At 47.4% G+C, this 22288-nt stretch overlaps 1 protein-coding gene and 1 non-coding gene across 4 annotated transcripts in view; one reads left to right on the top strand and one right to left on the bottom strand.

Annotated features, from left to right (window-relative positions):
* The window catches only part of Frmpd1 (FERM and PDZ domain containing 1), a 112342-nt gene that overhangs the window by 3908 nt on the left and 86146 nt on the right, over positions 1-22288 (top strand). Inside the window, exon 1 of one of the 3 annotated variants that reach the window (XM_052716574.1) lies at positions 14767-14864. The exons of the other annotated variants lie outside the window; for them this stretch is intronic. The gene's annotated coding sequence lies outside the window, so the exon portion shown is untranslated. Of the gene's footprint in view, positions 1-14766; positions 14865-22288 lie in introns of those variants that run through there. 3 annotated transcript variants of the gene reach the window in all.
* On the bottom strand, positions 8256-8366 carry LOC128097999 (U6 spliceosomal RNA). The gene has a single exon (XR_008214051.1). It is a non-coding gene; the product is annotated as a U6 spliceosomal RNA (small nuclear RNA).

Below are 22288 nucleotides of genomic sequence, written 5' to 3'. Positions count from 1 at the left end.
GAGAAAGACTATTGATCTACCGATTTTTTTTTTTAATCCTGTATTATTTTTACTCAGTTATTGAGTCTGGCCAGTCAGTTTTTGTTGTTGTTTGGTTGTTTGGTTTTTTTTTTTTCTTTTGGTTTTTCAAGACAGGGTTTCTCTGTCTACTTTTTCAGTCTTGGCTGTTCTGGAACTCACTCTGTAGACCAGGCTGGGCTTGAACTCAGGCATCTGCTTGCCTCTGCCTCCCAAGTGCTGGGATTAAAGGCATGAGCTTCCCAGCAAGTGTTTTAACTTATTTTCTTTTTAACTGTGTGTATGGGGGCAGTTAGTGCACATGAACTCAGGTGTCTGCAGAGGTTGGAAGTTGCTGGATCCCCTGGAGCTAGAGTTACATGTAGTTGTGAACTACCCGATGTGGGTGCTGGGAACCAAACTCAAGTCTTCTAGAAGAGCAGTCTGAGCTCTTAGCCCTCTCTCCAGGCCTGCCAGTGAATTCATAAATTCTATCAGTAAAGTTTCCAGTTCTATAACATCTGTTTGGATCTCAACATCTATTTTTTTCCCAGGGGTGGGGGGGAAGCAGGAGCTGGCATTGTATGTTTTCATTTATGTCAGAGAAGTCCTAAGTGTGTGTTGAGCATTTTCTTGATAACCCCAACACCTAGCAAATATATTTGGTATCTGCTGTCTGTTTTTTCTTATTCAAAGTGAAATCCTTCTTGTTTTTGTTATGACGGGTGATTTTTTGTTTTAAGTTAGATCTTGGACATTTACGTTTTATCCTGAGATCTAAATCCTACTTCAGTCTATATTGTAGCAGGTAATAATTGACTGTCAGGGACAGAACAATGTCACCACACTGTCACAGGGTGGGAAGATCACTCTGGTGTGATGTGTAAAGTAGAGTTAACCATAGCAAGGCAAGGCGATGCTCCCACTGACCAGTGCAGAGGAGTAGCAGGGGACGGTTGGGGGCCACTTTTCCCGTGGTATTTGGCTGGAATGGGGGTATTGTCACCAACCTTTCCTATCTCTTTAGCTCCAGAGATCAGGATCTGTTTCTCTGTCTCTGTGTGTCTCTTTCTCACCACCCCGCTCCCTGCCCAGTATTTCCTGCCTGTTGGTTTCTTTAGTGCTCTGTCTGAGATGTGTAGGAAAGAATTATATCACCCTGAGTCCTCAAGTTCTTTGACTTGTGCCTTCTCTCTGCAGTGTTCAGTGTCTGCCTGGGCTGTTTATATATCACACTTAGGGGTTTTAACTGTGTCTAGAAGAAAAAGGGTGTCTCTCTCATTTTATCTGGGACTGGACATCCTAGGGTTGTGTTTTTCAATTCATATAGCACAGCAAAATGGTGAATTTGTATTTGGTAACTCAAGTTCTTCAAACGCTCCTCTTTTCCTCTTTGGGACAGCTCTACACGCTTGTTAGTTTTGCTCCTTTGGAGACTCTTGTCGTTGGCGGCCTCTGGACGCAGCAAATTTGTCAACACTTGCACTTACAGCTTGCTGGGCTACTCTGATTTTCACTTCCACATTTGAAGTGGTGAATTTTTATTTTTATAGTTTGGTGGCTCCAGTTGAACTCCAACACACTAGCCACTACCTTGGTCTCCTGAGCATTTGAATTATGGTGGTGTGTGGCCACGGATGGCTGGAATGTTTACATTTAACAATTGTCTGTTGGGGCTGGAGAGCCTGCTCAGCAGTTAACAGCACTTGCTGCTTTTGCAGAGAACCTGAGTTCATTTCCCCGGCATCCTCACTCTAATCGTTTCTTTTCCATCTCTGTGTGAGTCTCTTTACAGTTCTTAGGTTTTTGTTTCTTTGTTTTTAATGTATTGTATTGCCAGGCGTAGTAGCGCACGCCTATAGTCCCAGCACTTGGGAGACAAAAGCAGGACAAGGACCCTGTGTCAGCCTCGGGTATAGAGCAAATTCCCGGTTAGCCTGGGCTCCATGGGACCCTGTCTCAAGAACAAAACCAAACCGAAGCGTTCTTTCTTCTTTACAAGACAGAATATCTATCCCATATGGTTCTGGGTACCAACTTGATGCTATCCCTTCAAGGACTTGACTCCCCTCAGTGACATCTGCTCTGCCTTGCCTGCTCCCATTAGTACCTGTCCAGGCCAGCCTGTTGTGGCCCTCTTGGGAGCAGCAGTTCAGAATCAAGAAAGGGAAGAAAGACACTACTACTTCTTCAGTGGTTTAATGGAGAACAAGGTGTTTTTTTGGACCTACTAGGCGGAGATGAAGTAGGAGAGACCTCTAGGGTCTCTGGACAGTCCCCAAATGAATGGGGAGGGGCTGGCTGCTGTGTGCCACCTCACTGTCTGCTTCCCAAGGGTACCTGGTACTTGCTAAGCTGGGTACCCTGGGGTGGAGCTACATTGGCCCAAAGGAAGGGCCAATTATCAGCTCATTTTCACAAAGACATCTGATAGTGAATGCCTTTTCTTTTTCATTTATGTGTGTATGTGTGCCTATGTGTGTGTATACCGGGTGTGTGTGTGTGTGTGTGTGTGTGTGTGTGTGTGTGTGTGCCTGTGGAGGTCTATGGAGGCCAAAAGAAGGGGTTGGATTCCCTGGAGCTGGAAATACAAGTAGTGTGAGCTACCCAGTGTGGGCCGGAAACAAGCTCAGATCCACTGGAAGAGCAGCAAGAGCTCTTAACTCCTGAGTTAGCTCTCCAGCCCCTGGACACCCTTCCTAATCCACATAGGATGCTGCGCAGGTGAGCAGTGGCTCTGGGAAAGGCAGTTTGGCCCACTTGGAACATTTCCCCCCAGGGGGCAGGTCTCAGTAGAATCAGGATATTTGCTCACAAGAGGACAGAGCCGCCTCTCCCTTCTTATTAATCATCCATCTCAGTTAGGATGAGGTGGGCCCCTTGGGCTCCTCTAAGATTGACAGCTCTCACTGCAAACGTACTAGGGAGGCAGGCCACTGTCTTAGTTACTTTTTGTAATAAATGCCATGACCAAGGCAACTCATAAAAGAAAGCATGTAATGTGGGGCTTACTGCTATAGAGGGTTAGAGTCCATGACCATCATGGTGGGGAGCATGGCATCAGGCAGGCAGGCATGGTGCTGGAGCAGTAGCTGAGAGATTACATCTGGATTCACAAGCATGAACAGAGACAGCTAACAGAGACAGAATGGCATGGGCTTCTGAAACCTCAAAGCCCAGTGTTACACCTCCTCCAATGAGGCCACACCTCCTAATCCTTCCCAAATAGTTCCACCAACTAGGGAGCAAGTATTCAAATATATGAATGCACCACAGCCATCTTCTAGGGTCTTGGACCTTGATTCACCATGAAATTTTGTACAGCATGGTGGAGCAGCACATTCATTGGTCCTACAGTGACTATCTTCCCCGAGGACACCCCCAGAGGTGTCCTGTAGTCCTCAGCTACAGAGTCCAGTGTTCTGTGTCCTCTAGTCACCCCAGCGGTGAGCTCAGCTGTAGGCAGCAAGCTCCTATCTGAAGAGAATGTCCCTGGGTAGTCACTCTAAGGTGACTTAGGGAATGTCTTCGTAAGGTGATTTGGTTGCAGCCATCTCCCCTCCACACACAAGATAGAACCCTGCTGCTCAGAGACACTCGGATCTGAATCCCATTATCAAGCTCTGCAACTCCATGCAGACATTTGACCTCTCTGAACTTGGCTCACTTTCATCATCTGTGAGATAGGGGGAAAGGTATTTGTCCTGCGTCACTCGAGGAGCTGGAAAGAATGAGACGGGGGGGGGGGGGGGGGGGGGGGGACACAGCTCTGACTCGGGTGTTGACAAGTGTAAAATTCCTTGGAAGGATAGAAGGTTTGACCATAGTGCTGGAAGATGGTACCGTCTGTTGCTGGGGTTGTAGGAAGAAGGCTGGTGGTGTGAATTTGCCACCACCCAGTATATCCAGAGCAGAACTCCCTGTAGGAAAAGGACCACGGGTAGTGGGAGAAACCACACTAGGAACACAAGAGAGCAGTCACAGTCGCTAGGGCGTGCACTCCTGGGAGCTGATCTCCCAAACCAAGAGATAGAAAAGACAGCATAGGAGATGCCGAATCCATTCCCCTATGTTCAACACTGTCCCCCAAACACTGAAGAATCTATCACCAGAGGAATGAGATCAAAGTGTACCACGTAAAGGCCATAAAGACCTTGAGTAATTTTTTTTTTTACTTGTGAGAATCATTCTCTACTCTATGCAAATGTCCTGATTTCTCCCTCTGTTTCCAAGTCATTAAGTCCATTGCATTAGCAAAATATTAGAATTCCAGTGTTATCAGTAGCATCAAGGAAAGAAATACAAGCAGACAGGCTTATGTGAGAGCGAAGGGAGCAATCCAGAAAGAAAATGTGTGCTCCAGACCCATAACGAAACAGAAGTGCCAGGAGGCCATGGTTAGTGGGTGACTGCAGTAAGTGATTAGGAAGGTTTGGAGAGTGTAGAAGACTGAGCAATCCATTAAGAAGGACATGGTGGCCAGGCATGGTGGCGCACGCCTTTCATCCCAGCACTCAGGAGGCAGAGGCAGGTGGAGCTCTGTGAGTTCAAGGCCAGCCTGGTCTGTAGAGCGAGTTCCAGGACAGTGAGGGCTACACAGAGAGACCCTGTGGTATCACTGTGACCAAAATGCCCAACAGAATCGGCAGAGGAAAGGAAATGTTAATTTTAACTCGTGGTCGCCTGGCCTCACATGTTTAGCAGAACAACATGGCTGTTCTGTTCATGGCAGCAGCGTGTGGTGGAGGACAGCTGTTTATATCTCAGCGGATCAGAAAACAGGGAGCATGTTGGAACCATGGGCCAGCCTACAGCATCCAAAGGCCACACCGAGGGACCTACTTTCTAAAGTCCTCAGTTCCCCTTAAACAGTACCATCAACTGGGGAATCAGCATTCCAAGCATGAGCCTGGAGGGAGGCATTCTCATTCAAGCTATAGCACGGACTTCCTAATCCAACTCAGTTCTTAGGACTTTATGACTAGATGATTCATTCTCAATAAGTGAGCAAGGATGTCTGCACCTTCATTTTCAAATCTAGGGAGTAAGAACTGTTGCTTTTAATGCCAACATTTCTCCATGTAGAGCAATAATTCCTTAGCCTCCGGCAGTCACGTGGTCTTCAGGACAGCTGCCTGGTTGGTTCCATCTGTAGAGCACAGCAGCACCTCTCCTTTGTGACTAGATAATGTTAACTCTAGAATCCAGATCTCAAAAATCAGTCAACAAAGGGCTCCCAGGGGCTTGACTGTCATCAGATACCATTCTTTCTCTTTGCAGAGGAGAAGCTGTAGCCCAGAACCGTGGCTTGCCATGTGCCAAGGAAGGGGGAACCAGAGTCAAGAACTCTGGCAGAGATGTCATAGAGGGGTGTTTCTTTGGTTGTTGTGACCACATTGGGCTCCTTATCCCTTATCCTTATGAGTGCAAGACACAGCTGTGCTCCACTATGCCTGCATTGGATGGGGCTTACTTCCAATGGTCCCCTGCAACACTCTTAACAGTTCATGGGACTTACTTCACCAGAGTCTGTTTTTTTTTTTTTTTACCCTTTTAGCTCTTTGGTGGGGCCACCCAGCTCCCAGATAAATCACACGGAAACTTATTATTACTTATAAATGCTCAGCTTTAGCTTGGCTTGTTTCTAGCCAGCTTTTTTGTTGTTGTTGTTTTTTCGAGACAAGGTTTCCCTGTGTAGTTTTGGTGCCTGACCTGGATCTCGCTCTGTAGACCAGGCTGGCCTCGAACTCACAGAGATCTGCCTGGCTCTGCCTCCTGACTGCTGGGATTAAAGGCATGCATCACCACTGCCTGGCACTAGCCAGCTTTTCTTAGATTAATCTGTCTACCTTTTGCCTCTGAACTTTTTTTTTTTTTTTTTGGTTTTTTGTTTTTGAAGACAGGGTTTCTCTGTGTAGCTTTGGAGTCTGTCCTGGACTCACTATGTAGCCTAGGCTAGTCTCGAACTCACAGAGATTTGCCTGCCTCTGCCTCCCAAGTGCTGGGATTAAAGGCGTGCACCACCACCGCCCAGCTTTGTCTCTGAGTTTTACCTTTCTCTATTTCTGTATATCTTTTCTTTCCATCTTATTCCATGTCTGGCTGTGTGGCTGTGTAGCCGTGTGGCCGTGTGGCTGTGTGGCTGGCTTCTCCTTTTCTCGCTTCTTCATCTCTCTTCCCAGATTTCTCCTCCTATTTATTCTCTCTGCCTGCCAGCCCTGCCTGTCCTTTCTCCTGCCTCGCTGTTGGTCATCCAGCTCTTTTTTAAACCAATCAGGTGTTTTAGACAGGCAAAGTAACACAGCTTTGCAGAGTTAAACAAATGCAACATAAAAGAATGCAACACATCTTTGCATCATTAAACAAATGTTCCACAGCATACACAAATGTAACATCTTAATATTCTACAAGAGTCCCAATGCAATTGCCTTTATTATGCTTCCTCATTAAGAAGAATTTGAATATAAGCCACTATTGCATTCCTTATCCAGTATGGATCTATATTAAAATCATTGCACTTCAAAGGGCTTAAGTCCATGATGGTCACTCAGCCAGGCTGAAGGAGTGGACAGACGAACGACTGCTTGGAACCACTAAGGACTCATGCCATTTAGATGTGAAAGAGACCTGAAGATCACTGAACCCCACTTCTCCTTTCTGCTGAGTCCCCAGGCAGGAGAGGATTTATACAAGTAGAAGAACACTATGTCACCCCTCCTCTGTCCTGCTTCAAGCCACAGTGATTTCTTTCACCCATCCTGCTTCTCAGTATTTTGATGTGAAGTCATTAAAATTGCCAATATGCTTGCATTCTGGCACACAAACTAAATATTTATAATGTCTAATATAAAATACTACTCCATACAAAATGGAGGGGTCAGATTTTTGTTTTTGTTTTTTTAACCCTATGGAATTTGATCATTCTGAAGAATACTCTGTGTTCTAAATCACTATAGACAGTAAAACTGAAATTTGAAGCAGTAAACTATTCTATTTTGGGAACAATAGAGGTGTAGTCAGGAGGAGCTGGGCATTCTAAGAAGGGAGTTGTATAAAAGAGCTCACTTTTAAGTCAGCTCTTAGGAGTATTTGAATGCAAAGAAGATTAGTACAGATAAAGGGAAGGTACAGGCACTTAGCAGATGACAAATGGCACCCTCACTGCCATCGAGAGAAGGAACTTTGAGCTGAAATGGTACTTATGGGAAATAAATTAAAATCTCAGATGTTTTAGTCAGGAAGTCTCATTAGGATGCAACACAGAGTCTCATTATGGGTTATTATATGGCGTGACTAAAAAAAGGAGAGACATCTGAGAGGGACGAGGCTCGACCAAATAGCAGTCTCACCGTGTCTGGTTCTGTATTAATACAGCAACACCTGATGCTGTCCTCCATCAAAAATGACTCTTCGGGGTGACGAAGGAGAAGACTGACTGATTTGTATTGAAATGACAGCTGTTAGGGTAAACCTCTTCTGAGAAGCTTACGTGTGTGTGTGTGTGTGTGTGTGTGTGTGTGTGTGTATTTGCCAATTTATTCATTCACTCAGAAGCATTTATGGCATAGTAGGAAGACAAAACCCAGTAAGGCATTATCTTTTTCAAGAGGGTCCCAAGAAGACAGACACACTAGCAAAACACTGTAATGAGTGTGTGTGTGTGTGTGTGTGTGTGTGTGTGTGTGTGTGTGTGTGTGTCGGGGGGAGGGGTGATTTATCTGACAGATGTGGAAATTTATCAGATACACTGAGGGAGACTAGGAGGGCTTGAAGAAGCAGAAAATATTAAAGGATGAGTTTGTCTGTCAGGCAGGGTAGAGGTGGGAACTGAGGAAACCTTCTAGTGGGTGGTGAGCACTCACGCCAAGTCTTCAGTTGTAAGAAGTTCTGATGTGAGCCTCAGGGCAGCTGCTTTAACTGTACGCAGGAAACTTACTCTCTGGACGCTCAGCCTCTTTCTCTGAGGTAAGCAGAGCAAGCACACTGTTATAAGCAGGTAACAGCCGATGGATTAAGCATCACTAACAGTGCTGGCTAGCAGGCCATCCCCCTGCCCCAGAGCAGAATTTAGATCATTGCCAGGTTGCAGGTGTTCCTGTGATGCCCCCTTTCCTGAGGAAGAAACCCAGAACAGAGGTTCTAGAACTTTCCCCAAAATTACACAGGGTAAAAAAGTGGCAGTATTGGGATTTGAACCCAGGTGCCTGGCTCTTAGTCTATATTTTTAGCACAAAGCTTGTGTCTTCTTCTTCTTTTTTTTTGATATGGAATGCTTCATGAATTTTTGTGTCATCCTCTTGCAGGGACCATGCTAATCTTCTCTGTATCCTTCCATTTTTTTAGTATATGTGAAGCTGAAGCGAGCACAAGTTCGTGTCTTTTATTTCATGATGTAGCCTGGGAACATAGGTGTTTGGTGGGCAGGTGTGCAAGGAGTGGAGATGGGCCTTTAGCCATAGTAGGGCATTAAGACTTAATTGCCAGGCATGGTGGTGCACACCTTTAACCACAGTACTTGGGAGGTAGAGGCAGGAGGATCTCTGGGTGTTCCAATCCAACCTGTCCTATATAGTGAGCTCCAGGTAGAGAGACTGTATCTAAAAAAAAAAAAAAAAGAAAAAAAGAAAAAAAAGAAAGGAGCAGCAGAGGAATCTTCAGGAAAGGGACTTATCAGATTGTGTTTAGAGACTGTGGCAGCGTAAGAAGGATGAAGGAGAAACTGGTGAGACGGGAGGTATTACCACAACCCTGGTAAGAAGCAGCGAGACTGAGCTGGACAGAGCTCAGTGGTTAAGAGTGTGTACTGCTCTTGCAGAGGACCTGAGTTCAGTTCCCAGCACCCATGTCAGGTGACTCACAACAGCCTGTTACTCCACCTCCAGGGATCTAATGCTTCTGGCCTCCATGGGCATCTACATTACATGTTCATATGCACGTGAGTGCACACACACACACACACACCCACACACACACACACACACACACACACACCATTGTTACGAGTCTTTCTCTTTAGTGCCAGCCCCCAAATAATGACACATAGACTTCTTACCAATTATGAAAGCTCAGCCTTAGCTTAGGCTTGTCCACTAGCTCTTATAATTTAAATTAACCCATTTATATTAACATAGATTTTGCCTTGTGCCTTTTTACCTTTCTCTCATTCTGTATATCCGACTCCCAGGTCTCATTGGCATGTCTCTGCACCTCAATTTTCTCCTCTGACTTCCTCTCTGTGTGCCTGGAAGTCCCACTTACACTTCCTACCTAGCTATTGACCATTCAGTTTTTTAGTACACCAATCACAGCAATACATTTTCACCCAATGTACAAATATCCTACAACATTTCTCCCTTTTTGTCTAAATAAAGGAAAGATTTTAATTCTAACATAGTAAAACTATATACAATAAGAACAATTATCAGGAATTAGATTTACAATGTCCAGTCTTATCTGTATTTGGCAAATTCAGATAAAATATTCCATTATCTATCCTATCTTGGTGAATCCAAAGTTTTGTACCTAATTTACCTTTTATTCTAACTTGTATTACCAATCCAAAACTATCTTTTTAGACTTTAAAACATTTTCTTAGATAAACAAATTAAGCTTTTATGTCTCTCAACCCTATATAGTTTACATCTATTATGTAAGTTTCTTTTCTGAATTTGGTAGCAAGGAAAATTGTAACTATAACTATCTTGTCTTTAATTCCATCATGGACTCGGAGAAGGATATATTACCTGAGTAAACCAGAAGTGCAGAGCAAACAACTTCCAAAACTATATAAACAACAGAGACAGCTGGCTGCCTGGACAGTCACTCAAGTTTCCTCTGTAGTATTGGGTCATCCATCTTTGGCCTACCAGTCTAGAATATCTGACAGATTTTTCTGTGAAGAAGGAATTTGAAGGACTGTCCTACCTTGTCTTGGCAAGGTTTAGCAGTCACTTTCTTTTGTGTCCTGCATGTCCAGTTTGTAGAGCATGCTGTCAGCAGCTGAGACAAGGGCAGTTTCTTGCCCAGTGGCTAGTTTTGCCACAATAAAAGCAAACTCCATATGGAGGTTCTTTGATGCTCATCATCCTTTTTTTTGAAGTGAATTGGTGCTGCCAGGAGCAGGTATATCTCACTGTCATAAAAGCCTTAGGTCATTAAACTTATTAAATGCCATATTATGTTGGTCTCTGAAGTATTTGAAGACCCTCTATCTATCTAAAATATATCTCTGTTTAACCTTGAAGGCATACCTAACATAACTACAAGTTTGATTATTATAGATGACTACTAACCTGTATTTCTTAATTATAGATTATATTTTTAAATGACCAGCATAGGTACAATACGTTAAACAAGAGTAGAAACATATATACACTATAAAAAAAACTTAAATTTGTATCAATATACAAAAATACATACCAATGTAAAATATTTGAGACTAGTGGTTATTCAAAAGTAGACCCAACAATACACCTCTTTATCCCATCATTATATGCTATATGCCCCTTTTTCCCTTAAGAAATGATCATTGAATCCAACCTTGTTGCTTAGTTTCCTCTCTTACCATGACCAGTAACAATTTTCAGCCAATCCATGTAAACAATTACAAACATCCATACCCCACCAAATGACCACCCACCCCACCTCTTGGGAATGTGGTCATCATGTTCCTATTGTCTGAGGGCAATGGCATCTTTAGGGGACCCTAAGAAAATGGGGATAATGGTCAAGTCTTGGGAAAACTAGCCGTATTATTTGTTGTTCAGTCTCTGCGTGATGGGAAACTGTACAGCTTAACTGAAGTCTTGGCTGGATAGTCTGTGGGGCTGGACCATCTCAGCCAGCAGCCGTGAAGTTGTTCTGGATGTAGAATTTTGATGAAACTGCTATAGAGTCATTCTGAGAGGTTGGATCACCTGGACTACATGTCTCCATTGGTGTTTGGTCCTTTTTTCTTTTCTAAAAACATACAAACTTTTAAAGGTAACATATATATCTGTATTAACCCAAGTTGGTTTGTACAAGTTAGCTAAATACTTTTTTTTATATTTGAGCAGAAAAAAGGCATCTGTCAACTTCATAAGTCTATTTGGTATAACCAAACCTCTCTCCATGCCATGTGAAAGGACAGTATTAATAATAAGTCATGAGGATTTTTAGCCAACAAGATTTATCTTGTCTCATCCAGTCTCAGAGCTGTTTGCATGAGGGATCAGCATATACATCACCTATCTCGTAGTTTTTCTTGATTAATTTCTTTATGTCTGTAGAAAAGATTTTCAGGAGGTCTCCCTGATCAAATCTGGTCTCTATTAATTTTGAAGGAATCCACAGCTTCTCATTTCCTGTGGAAACGAAAGTACAGCTTCTTCCCCAATGCAACATATTTTCCATTCTGAATTTCCATTCTGAAGCCAAGACATCCCTAAAGTGTATAGGCTGGTTTAATTCAGCAGTCCCTCTCATAATCCAATGTCTCTCAGCAGTTGTCATTTTTTATTCATTAGCATTTAAAAAAATTCAATGCCAACAAAGCACCATACAGGTTCCAGACACCCTGTGTACTTCCCATCTTTACATGGCTTTTTAAAAATACTCTTTTACTCTCTTTTTAAAGACTTCACTTTATAAATTTTAAACTATTTTTTATGAGTGTCTATACATCTTTTCTTTTCTTTCTTCAGCACCTAAGCACATTTTTAAGCATGCTATATCTGTTTAGAGGTTTTCTCAGTCTAGATCTGACTTTTTGTGCATCTGCAGCATTTTCTGACCATGAGGCAAATTTCATACTCCTCTGGCTGCTGGCCATGCCCCTCTGTTCCCTGAGGGCCTAGCCTCATGTCATTGGATACTGGGTGGGAGCTGTGTTTACTGCTCCAGCTCTGGGAATTTGTTGAGTGTGAGCAGCAGGCATTTTTCCTATAAACTGCTGCAAGGGCGATAGATGAAGAGGAGTGTGTAAGAGACATTAGGGAGACAGGGTGGACTGGACCTAGTGGCCGCCAGGAGTGAGGTTTGGCTTTGGTGCCTGTAGGAAGATGGTGCCTGCACAAGTAGAGACAGAAAAACATAATTTAAGGGAAAGATATGCATTTGTTCCTGGCTCTGTTGAGCCTGGGACCCTGGAGGGGTATTCGGGAGGTGTTCAGGCATCATTTGTGTGTCTGGGTTTGGAGCTCAAAAGAATGACTGGACTTGAGTCACCAGTCCATAGAAGTCAGATGCAGAAAGACAATGTTTTCTCTTATATGTAATTTAGACTCCATACATACACATATACTTGAAAATGGGAGACTATTTGGGAAGATAAAGAGAGCTGACTAGCCGGGCGGTGGTGGCGCACGCCTTTAATCCCAGCACTCGGGAGGCAGAGGCAGGCAGATCTCTGTGAGTTCGAGGCCAGCCTGGGCTACCAAGTGAGTTCCAGGAAAGGTGCAAAGCTACACAGAGAAACCCTGTCTCTAAAAACCAAGAGAGAGAGAGAGAGAGAGAGAGAGAGAGAGAGAGAGAGAGAGAGAGAGAGAGAGAGAGAGAGAGCTGACTAGGAGGAGGAAGGGGGATAGGAATGGGGTGGTAAATATGGCAGTACACTAGGTACTTGCCTGAAATGTCATGATGAAGCCTGTCACTTTGTACAATAAATATGTTCTAATAAAATTAAGAAGAATTGCTCCATAGGAGTGCAAAAAGAAAGACGTCCAACAGGCAAAGAATGGAACTGTGGGATCTACCAGGCTGGCAGATGAGGGAGAGCCAGCCTAGGAGGCTGTCGGGCAAGAGCGGCCAGGATGGCAGCCCACAGAGTGGGGGCTCTGAAGCCAAAGGTAGCCCTGCTGGAAGGACACCTCTGACCTCAGCAGCTAGGAAATTGGTGACGGATAGGATCAGACCTGATGGGAAAATTTTGCTCTTGTTGGACAACATGGCTGAGCTCTTGCTTTCCTGTCTGACACATGCCCTGTTTGGTGCTTAATCTGTACTGTGGGCATAATTTAGTTATTGATCTTCGTCTATGACATAGACATTCAATTAAACTTTTTTTTTTAAATTGTAGGTTCACAGGCTATTGTGAAATATATTTAATTTTCTTAAAGCTGACTTTAAACTCAACATGGCTTCTGAATCTTCCATTTCTACCCACTTCCCCTAGAGGTGCTTACCCTGTCTAGAACAGAAACAGGGAAGAGAGGCATCCACCCATGGAAATGGGTCTTCCAAAAATGGAGCCACTGGCGAGAGAGTGGCCTGGGTTTGGGACTGGAAGCTCGGGAGCTGGTGGGAGCTAGCGTGTGCAGGCCCGATTGGTTCCCAAGGGCCGAGGGCTGACCTGTAGCTTGCCCCACCTGACCTTGAATTAAGGATCCCGCCTGTCTCTGCTCCATTTGATTCCCAAAATGGCCAACATTTGACAATCTGGTGGCACCCCTTCCATCCCCAAAATTCATCCCATGAACCGGCGCCATTAATAACACAACATTATTACCATTGACCAGGAATAGCCTCCTCTAACTCTTCAGTACAGCTCCACTCCTGCCCCTGTTTCTGTGAAATCTGCGACATCCTGGGGTCTTCATTCTGGTCCTCTGCCTGGAACGCCTTTTCCACATTCTTTTTCTTTTTCTTTCTCTCCCCTCCCCTTTTTTGTTTTTTCCCCGAGACAGGGTTTCCCTGTGTAGTTCTGGTGCCTGTCCTGGATCTCGCTCTGTAGACCAGGCTGGCCTCGAACTCACAGAGATCCGCTGGCTCTGCCTCCCGAGTGCTGGGATTAAAGGTGTACACCACCGCAGCCACAGCCTGGTGCCTTTCCACATTCTGTTGGCCAACTCCAGTTGGCGGTCCAGTTTGATGTTCAGAAGGCATCCCCTCCAGCAGGCCTTCAGCAGGTGGGATGGTGCTATGGATGCCAGATCAGCACTTTATTAAGTCGGGTAGGCTGTACGGTCTAGAAAACAAGGACCATGTTTTTCTGGAGGGCGCTCCTCCCGTGTCTGGCACAGCATAAGCCTGGAGGTCTAGCTCTTGCATCTTAGAGACTTGCATGGGTAGAGAAAGGTGGTAGGGTTTTAACACAGAAACTGGGTGACCCGACTTGGGGGAATCAGAAGAGGCATGACTGCAAAGCCCCAGGTTACTCCAGCAGTTTATGGCTTCCAGATTTTCCGAGCCACGCAGGAGAACAGAAAGATTGGGGAGTATGGCTTCTCAGGGCAGAGGCAGGGGTAGTGGTCAACAGTGCCTAAAGTGCGGTCACTCCCTTCCACTTCCCTCAGCAGGAGAGACTGGGGACCAAGAGTGGGGAGACATAAGAAAGAATAAAGGTCCTCTGTGTTCCCCAGGGTCTCCTACCTCGAGGAAAGAGAGCTGGGAAGGCAGAGGTTAGAAAGGGATCATTGTGGGTTCCATCTCAGGCCGCGGGTCTGGGTGACCTTGGGGTGTCCCTTTCCCCTCCCGGCCTCAGTGTCCCCGTGGGGACGCTGCGTGTCCCGGGGCGGGTGAGGTGGGGAGAGCCAGAGGAGGCAGGGCCGGGGTGGGAGCAGGACCGCCCACTGCGGCGGGCCAGGACCTCCGGAGCCGGCAGGGGCGGTGCGCGGGGCTCCTCCCCCGGGGCGGGGGTCGCGGCGCCGGCAGCTGGCGGCCCCGCAGCTGCAGCCTCAGCACCTGCCGCCGCCAGACGGCGCGGGCGCAGCCGGGCCCGGCGTCTCCCCCCTCGGGCTGCAGCCGCGGCGCGGGAGGCGGAGCCCGAGCCGAGCCCGAGCCGAGCCGCTGCCCGAGCCCGGCCCGCTCCCGTGGCCGCCGCTGGGCGGGGCGCCCCTGCCACTGCTCCCGCCGGCTCCGCGTGCGCGCGGGCGGCGCCGCCTCTGCAGGTAAGGGCGAGGCCCCCGCGCCGCCGCAAAGTTTTGGGGAGGACCTGAGTCCCCCACATCCCAGGCCTGCGCCTCCGGGAGCTGCCCCCTCGGCTTCTTCCGCGCCGCCCTCCACGCTGCGCTCGCTCCCGGGTGACCCGCGCCGCTCCTCGTGTCCTCACTCCCGGCGCCCGTGCCTTGGCCGCCGGCTTGCTTGGGACCTGCAACGGTTAACTCTGTACACGGGATCCCTGTGCCTTAAGTTTCCGAGGTCTGCACCGTGTAGTTAGTGGGAGGAGCGGCCAGCCGGGAGGCAGACCTGGGTTCAGGTGCGGCCGCCGGCAGCGCCAACTTTCTGAGTGACCTCAGATGAGCCCTCCCTGTCCGGTCTCGACGGCCACACCTGGACCAGAGTGGGTTGAGTTGTTCTCCAGGGCGATCAGCTGAGGCGTCATGTCTGTATTGCTCTGTTTTGAGTGGAGGAGCACCCGGAGAGTGTTTCGGCTCCAGGGCTCATGGGGCGTGGAGAGGAAGGTTGGAGACACCAGAAGTCAGTATTGGGGGAAGGGGGTCACGTCACTAACTTACAGCAGCCTTGGCTGAGTTTTAGGATGGGTGTGGTGAAAGCCTCTGGAAATGGAGGCGCTCCAAGGGCTAAGTGTCCCGGGGCGATCCAGGCTGTGTGACCTTGGGCAAGTCCACGCACGGGTTTTGGCTGGTTTTGGTGCCTTTCTAAGGTAGGGTGGAAGTAGTGTTCATGAGATGTATTATTGAAATAGATTGAGATAGATTGGCTATACGCTCTACAGAAGGGGATTCTCTGAGCTCTGCCTTGGAGGGTCAGTTTGGGTGGAGCCATTAATTCACCAAGAATCTATCCAGCACTTACAAATTGGTGTTTGGAAAATGAAGGAAGCATTTGGAGTTTGCTCCAGGAGTCTCAAAATAGACATGGCAAGGGTTGGCGAAAGCGCGCCTTGCCTTCTCCGGTGCATTGGCCCATCATAAAATATTCAACGGCATAATGATTTGTTTTCAAAGTGGCTTATAGATCAGGAAATGTTTCTGTTTGTGAGGCGGTTATTTTTTGCAAAAACCTCACCAAATTGAGGGAGGAAGATAATGCACTGTTGTAGGGCCCTGAAGGTTGCTTGCGGGTATTTATTTCCAACCTAAGGTGAGGTTGAGATGCTTTCCAATGCAGGACATGGAGACTCACTCTAAACCAGGAGCCCCCTGGTGGGTGTGGTGTGGCCATGGGCTTGGAGAGGTCCATGGTTCAGGAAGGACAGGCCCTGACTTCCAGGACTGGTGAATTATGGTGCAGCCAGAGCAAAGTTGAGAGTGTGATACCTGACCATGTGTGGAGCAAGGCGAGCTTTGTCTCATTGCCCAGCGTCTTGTGCTGCAATTAGTGTCTCCCCAGTGAGAGACATCTCATGGAAGCAATTCTACTTGAATTCCTCCCTAGACATCCTGGTTTTAGGTTTCAAGCCTTATGAAGTCAGAAGGCTGGGGAGGTTGGTTTTGTGCCTAGGTGGACTTGTGATACCTAAGTTTGCCTTTCCTAGGTGATGTTCTGATTTGGAGACTAATTGGCCTAGAGCCTTTTTATCCCCCGCAGAGGCATTCAGACACAAGCTTGACTTACCCCCCTCCTCATTCTCTAGTGCTGGGTTCTCAGGCACTTTCTCACCACGCATTGGGAGGAAATGAGGAAAATTACTGACAGGTTCCCTCACTGCACCAGCTGAGGAGTAGAGAATTATACCGCGGGGCTCCTGGACTCCATCGGTGGGGGCTTGTGGAAATGGACTGTGAACTCCAGCTGGAGAGTTGGAGGAGCTGGCATGCGGGAAGACTGAGGGAAGGACAGGATCGCAACAGGTGGAAGGGGAGGTCGTTTTCAAGTCAAGGGATGGGACAGGCGAGCAAAGTTTAGGTCACGGGAGAGCAGGGAGTCTGGCGGAAGCACAAAGCCCGGCAGAGCCCGCTGAAAGCAGAGGAGGGGTGGGAAGTGCGTCAGTCTCCACTGGCTGTGGGATTTGGGTCCTCTGAGTCTCGATTTTCTCATTTGTCAAAGGAGAATAGAGATAATGGCCAATGCACAAGGTAGAGCGTATGTGAAAGCAACAACCATGGTGTTTGTATGTAATAGTGTTTGGTCAGAGTGGGTACCTCTTTTAGCATGTTCATGGGCAGCAGGTTCAGTATGTGCTGTGCACTCGTGGGATATAAAAATGGTGTCTTTGTTTGAACTTGTGCATCGATGTAGAACCTTTCTCCCAGGGTAGAGCTCTGGTGACAGTGTGTTCCTTTTCAGGGAACCTCCTGATCCCAGAGACAGGCACGTGTTCTCTGGAGGGAGCTCAGATCTGATTCGGACACTGACAGCTTCCAGTGTCCCGTAAATACCGAAGGTGGTGGAGGCTACCGATGGGGTCATCAGAAGCCACAATCCCTGCCCTCCCACAGGCTTATCACTGTGTGCTCAAGGACCCAGGCAGGAGGATTTGACAGTCACTTATAAATGTGTCAGCTTTGTCCATGTAGGGAACTGGGCCCTGGCTCCCTTCTGCTTTTGTGTAGGATGCTGAACACTTAGAGTGGTCAAAGAACGAGACCAGAGGGTGGAGAACAGCACTCGATACTTTATGACCCCGCGTAGCTCGACATAGCATCCACGACACTCCCCCCCCCCCCACCCCTGGTTCATTCAGCAGTTATTCATAGGATGGCTATGTGAACCAGAGAATTATTCTAGGATAACAAAAGGCTAGGTCTCTCTGCCTTACCGAAGTTTGTGTTCCGGTTAGAGAAACAGAATAAACAACTAAATACACAATTAAGGCAATTGCAGGTTGTTTGCTTTTTTTGTTTTGTTTTTCGAGACAGCGTTTCTCTGTGTAGCTTTGCGCCTTTCCTGGAACTTACTTGGTAGCCCAGGCTGGCCTCGAACTCACAGAGATCCACCTGGCTCTGCCTCCCAAGTGCTGGGATTAAAGGCGTGCGCCACCACCGCCTGGCCCAGCAATTGCAGGTTGTGCTATGAAAGAGACACTCGGGGCAGTATGGGAGAGAGTGATAGGCACAGAGCATGGGGGCCTTAGGGACGCTTGTCTGGGTCTCCAAATGCTACCGCAAAGGATCTAGGAAGGGGCTGTGCTCAAGCTTCCTGGAAGAGAAGACAGATTTGGGCCACACTACCTGGATTTGTCTATTTATTCTGCATGTATTCTACCTTTAGGTTACTTAGTATTTAAAAAACTGTGTGTGTATGTGTGTGTGTGTGTGTGTGTGTGTGTGTGCGCACAAGTGTGTGCCACAGTGCATGTATGGCGGTCAGAGGACATGACAACTTGTGGAAGTTGGTTTTCTCCTTTCACCATGTGGGTCCTGGGAATTGAACTCGGGTCTTCACGTGTGGTCGCAGGAGCCATCTCACCGGCTCCGGGTTGTGTGATCTTCTGAGATTCTATTTCTTTATTTGTATACCAGGGAGATTGTTGTGTCCTCTTGGTAAAGTTGTTGGGAGAATTAAATGTGTTGATACATGTAAAGTACTTAGAAGAGGGGCCTGGAAAGGTGGCTCCCCAGGTAAAGGCACATGCTGCCAAGCCTGATGACCTGAGGTTAGTTCCCAGGCTCACATGGTGGAAAGAGAGAACCAGTTCCCAAAAGCTGTCTCTGACTGCCATGTGCATGCCCTGATGCGTTTACACGTGCGTGCATGCTCACACAAATAAATATGATTGTGTATCACACATATTATTATGTGTAATATATATGATTTATTTTGTGTGTATGAGTGTTTTGCTTTTATGTATGTATGTATGTCTGTGTACCATGTGTCAGCCTGGTGCCCTTAGAGGTCAGAAGAGGGCATCGGGTCCCCTGGAACTGGAGTTATGGACGGTTGTGAGCCACCATGTGGATTCTGGGAATTGAACCCAGGTTCTCTGCAGGAGTATCAAGTGCTCTTAGCTGCTGAGCCATCTCTCTAACCCCTAATTTAAAAAAAATTACCCAGAAGAGTGGCGTGTATGTGATAAACACCAAGTAAAAGGGAATAAGGACCATCCCAGGTAGAGGGCCTGGGTGTTTTCAGGGTGAGACAGGCTGTGTGCACAGATGCTATCCCCACAGTTACTGGGCACATTCTGGACTAAGCCATTTGAGGGGTTCAGGAGAGGGGTCTCCAGGTCGCAGCACCCGCTCGAAGCTGCTGTTGCTTTGCTTGGGGAACGGCATGATCAGCTGACGTTCTTCAGGATCTCTTGTCCTCTCTCCCTCACGGCCCTTCCTCTCTCTCACCCCTCTTCCCTTTCTCTCTACAAGCCCTCCCCCTCCCCCCGAACAGCACCCTTTAGTTGCTCACTGATGAACGAAGGGAACGCTTGAGTGAGGTTGAGTGTCTGCCCATACCAGCCCGGATCCCGAATCCCTGACCTTGCCTTCTGGCCAAAGGGTGGTCACTACCCCGTCTTCCTCCCAGGCTGGAGACTCCACAGCAGGAGATGATAGTCACCTATCGCTGTGAGGAAAGTCATCGATGACTTGTCCTCGATTGCTCCCTCGTTATGGTGGTTACGAGTCACCCTGATATTTAACTTCTACAGCCTCTCAAACTTCCCATCTTTCCAGTCTCTCTCTGATTATCAGGCTTCTGTCATTTCTTCCTGAAGTGGCTCTGATCACATCCTGACCTTTCTCGTAGACTTCACTGGGTCCTGTGCTGGAAGTTGAGCTCCTCCAGTCTTGTAGACATGCCATACACCCTTCTTCACCCGTCCTCCACTCTTCGTCCCTCACCCCTGTCTCTCGGCCGCCTTATCAGGTCTCTGCCTAGCCTTAGTGGTCTTGGCTGTCCTTGGTGAGGACCAAGCTCAAGTCCTACCTCCCTAGGGAGCCGTCTTTCTAATCCCCTTGTCTCGGGTGTTCATCAGTCCCCGACCTCCCGGCACCCTTGGTAGTGCTCACGGAGAAGCAGTTGTTTGGAAGGTTGTGTGTGTCGTCCTCTGCGCATGTAGATAGAACCCACAAGAGGCCCCCAGAATGGCAGGTGCAGTGCCCCACTTCTCCCCACCCCATCCTCCTGTCGTAGTGCCCAGCTGTGGTGCATGCTCGTCACACACTTGCTGTTCAAGATTGACAAAAGCCTGTGACTTTCCTGAGATCAGAAGTGATTTGAGTGAAGCCAGAAGCACGCCGCCGCCGCCGCCGCCGCCGCCGCCGCCGCTGCTGCCGCTGCTGCTGCTGCTGCTGCTGCTGCATAAGGGTTGCATGCATGTGGTCCTCAGCTGAACCCACTCGTGCAGTTCTCCCGGCTCTAAATTAGGGCCTTACTGGGTGAAGAGTGATGCAGCCTCAAAATTGAGGAATTTTGAATTTAGCTTTTCAGTGTGACCTATGCTAAATACACATGCTGTGCGTGTTTGAGCCTTCAAGCTTTGAACGATAATATCATAAAAAGCCTTCTTTTGACAACTTAATTCATTATTGTAGGGGGGAGGGGAGAAACCCAAATTTCCAAGCTTTCCCAGCTGGCACCTTTACCCGCTGGGCCATCTCACCTGCCCATCAAAAGCATTTTTTACTGTACCAAGAGATCTGGTCCAGTAATCTTGCAAGTATCACACACGCCCATGTGCCCAGTGCCCTCCAACACACGGTTCTGATGTGTGCGTGCTGTTGTGTTTTTACTGTAGTCTAATGCATGCAGCGAACGGGCTCGGAAGCATAGCAGGAGCTTGTGTTTGTTTGGGTGAGTATAGATTCCGTCTGCAGCTCTGCACACAGGACGGTTTGTTTTGCTTTGTTTCTAGATTAACTCTCTGCCTGAGGGACAGCGAGAAGCCTGGTGTGGCGCTTTGCCAGTTGATGGGAAGCAGTAGCTATTATTTCACTGATGTGACATGATGTTTTCAGGGACTCATCTGATGTTTGTGGTGGGTAAAAATGGTCCAGGCTTCCAATCATTCAGTAAGCCAGCTGATGAACGATGTGCGTCCTTAGTGTTGGTTCTTTGGGAGAGAAAGAAAACACACACACACACACACACATACACACACACACACACACACACACACACACACACACACACACACACGCTGGAAAAGAGGTGGCAGTAGATGTGAAAGTGTCTTCTTTTAACCTCTCTTGAGGAATAATCTAAGAACCCAGCAGTTTCTGTAAAAGGGCAACATGGCAAATTTTCAAAATCCTGAACGGAAAGAGCTTCAGAGGAATTCATCCGGAGGTAACAGCGCTCCCTTCTCTGAGATTTTGACTTAAGAGAAGACAGATGTGCAGGCAGATGAGAAAGGCTGTACTTCCTGTCCACAGTATCCAGAATATGGACAGGGTGTAGGCTACAGCCTCTTAACCTTCCCTAACAACCCATCTCCCACCAAAACACCCACCCCACAGCTAATAAGTTGATGAGTTACTTCTGTGTTCTTAGTTGCAAATACAGAATTCAGAAGGGTGGTCTACAGCCATACCACCTTGAATGCACACGAACCCATCTTAGAAGCTAAAGAGGGCCAGGCCTGCTTAGTTCTTGGATGGGAGAATTTAGATGGAGGAGAAAGAAAAGGCAATTATCGGAGAGGGATGCTTTTTATTTCCTCTTAAGATAATTGAGCTGGTACCTGGAGTCTGTGCTCTCTGGTTTTCCTGGGAAAAGAGCATCAAACTCAGGCTGCGCAAGGCTCCCGGGCACCTGCTCAAGTGCTGTTTGTTGGCCGATGGTCAGCTTGGAAAGCCATGTCTGTCTGGAACTGCATGCCTTTCTTCCTCTCTGGGTCAGGGAACAACTTTTTTTTTTTTAATACGGCACAGGAAGAATTGATTGTTTCTCTCTGAGGCTCATTTCTGGGGAGGTTCTGTGCTTAGTTTTTCCACAAACACCATGTAATAATAAAAGTGGGAACATGCCTTGTCTTCTGCCAAAAACCTAAATTCACATCTACTTAAAGGATATTTTAGCTGTCAGTCACAGACCCTCCAGGGCTGCCAGCTGGTCAAGTGCACCCTTTGTCTAGGGCAGGAATTCCCCTAGCATGCCCAGAGGTCTACTTGGACTGACCTTCCTCCAGGCGCTCTGATCCCACCCTCAGCTGACTCTGATTATTAGAAAGTTTTTGTTACGCTGACCCACAAATTGTCCTTGGGCAATGAATTGCCCTGCTGCCTTGATTGTGTTGAGTCTTCCCCCTCCCAAATCCATTTCTTCCTTCCTACAATAAATAGTCATGTAGGTATTTAGACATTCAGAGATCAGGCTTCTCCTGCATCTTCAGGCAAAGTATCTTAGATTGTCTGGTGCCCCGCAAAGGACTAAGTTAGGACACAGCTGTGCAGGGGTCTGCTCAGCCCAGGAGCAAGGTTGTCACCTTACTTCAGGGTCTGTATCTGGGTTATTTTAACTGGAGTTAGAGTCA

This window comes from Peromyscus californicus, unplaced genomic scaffold (assembly GCF_007827085.1).
Source record: "Peromyscus californicus insignis strain IS unplaced genomic scaffold, ASM782708v3 Scaffold_5__1_contigs__length_169319896, whole genome shotgun sequence".
NCBI classification, from domain to species: Eukaryota; Metazoa; Chordata; class Mammalia; order Rodentia; family Cricetidae; genus Peromyscus; species Peromyscus californicus.
The sequence above is the reverse complement of the archived record's forward strand: the minus strand, read 5'-3'. Positions and strand labels throughout refer to the sequence as shown.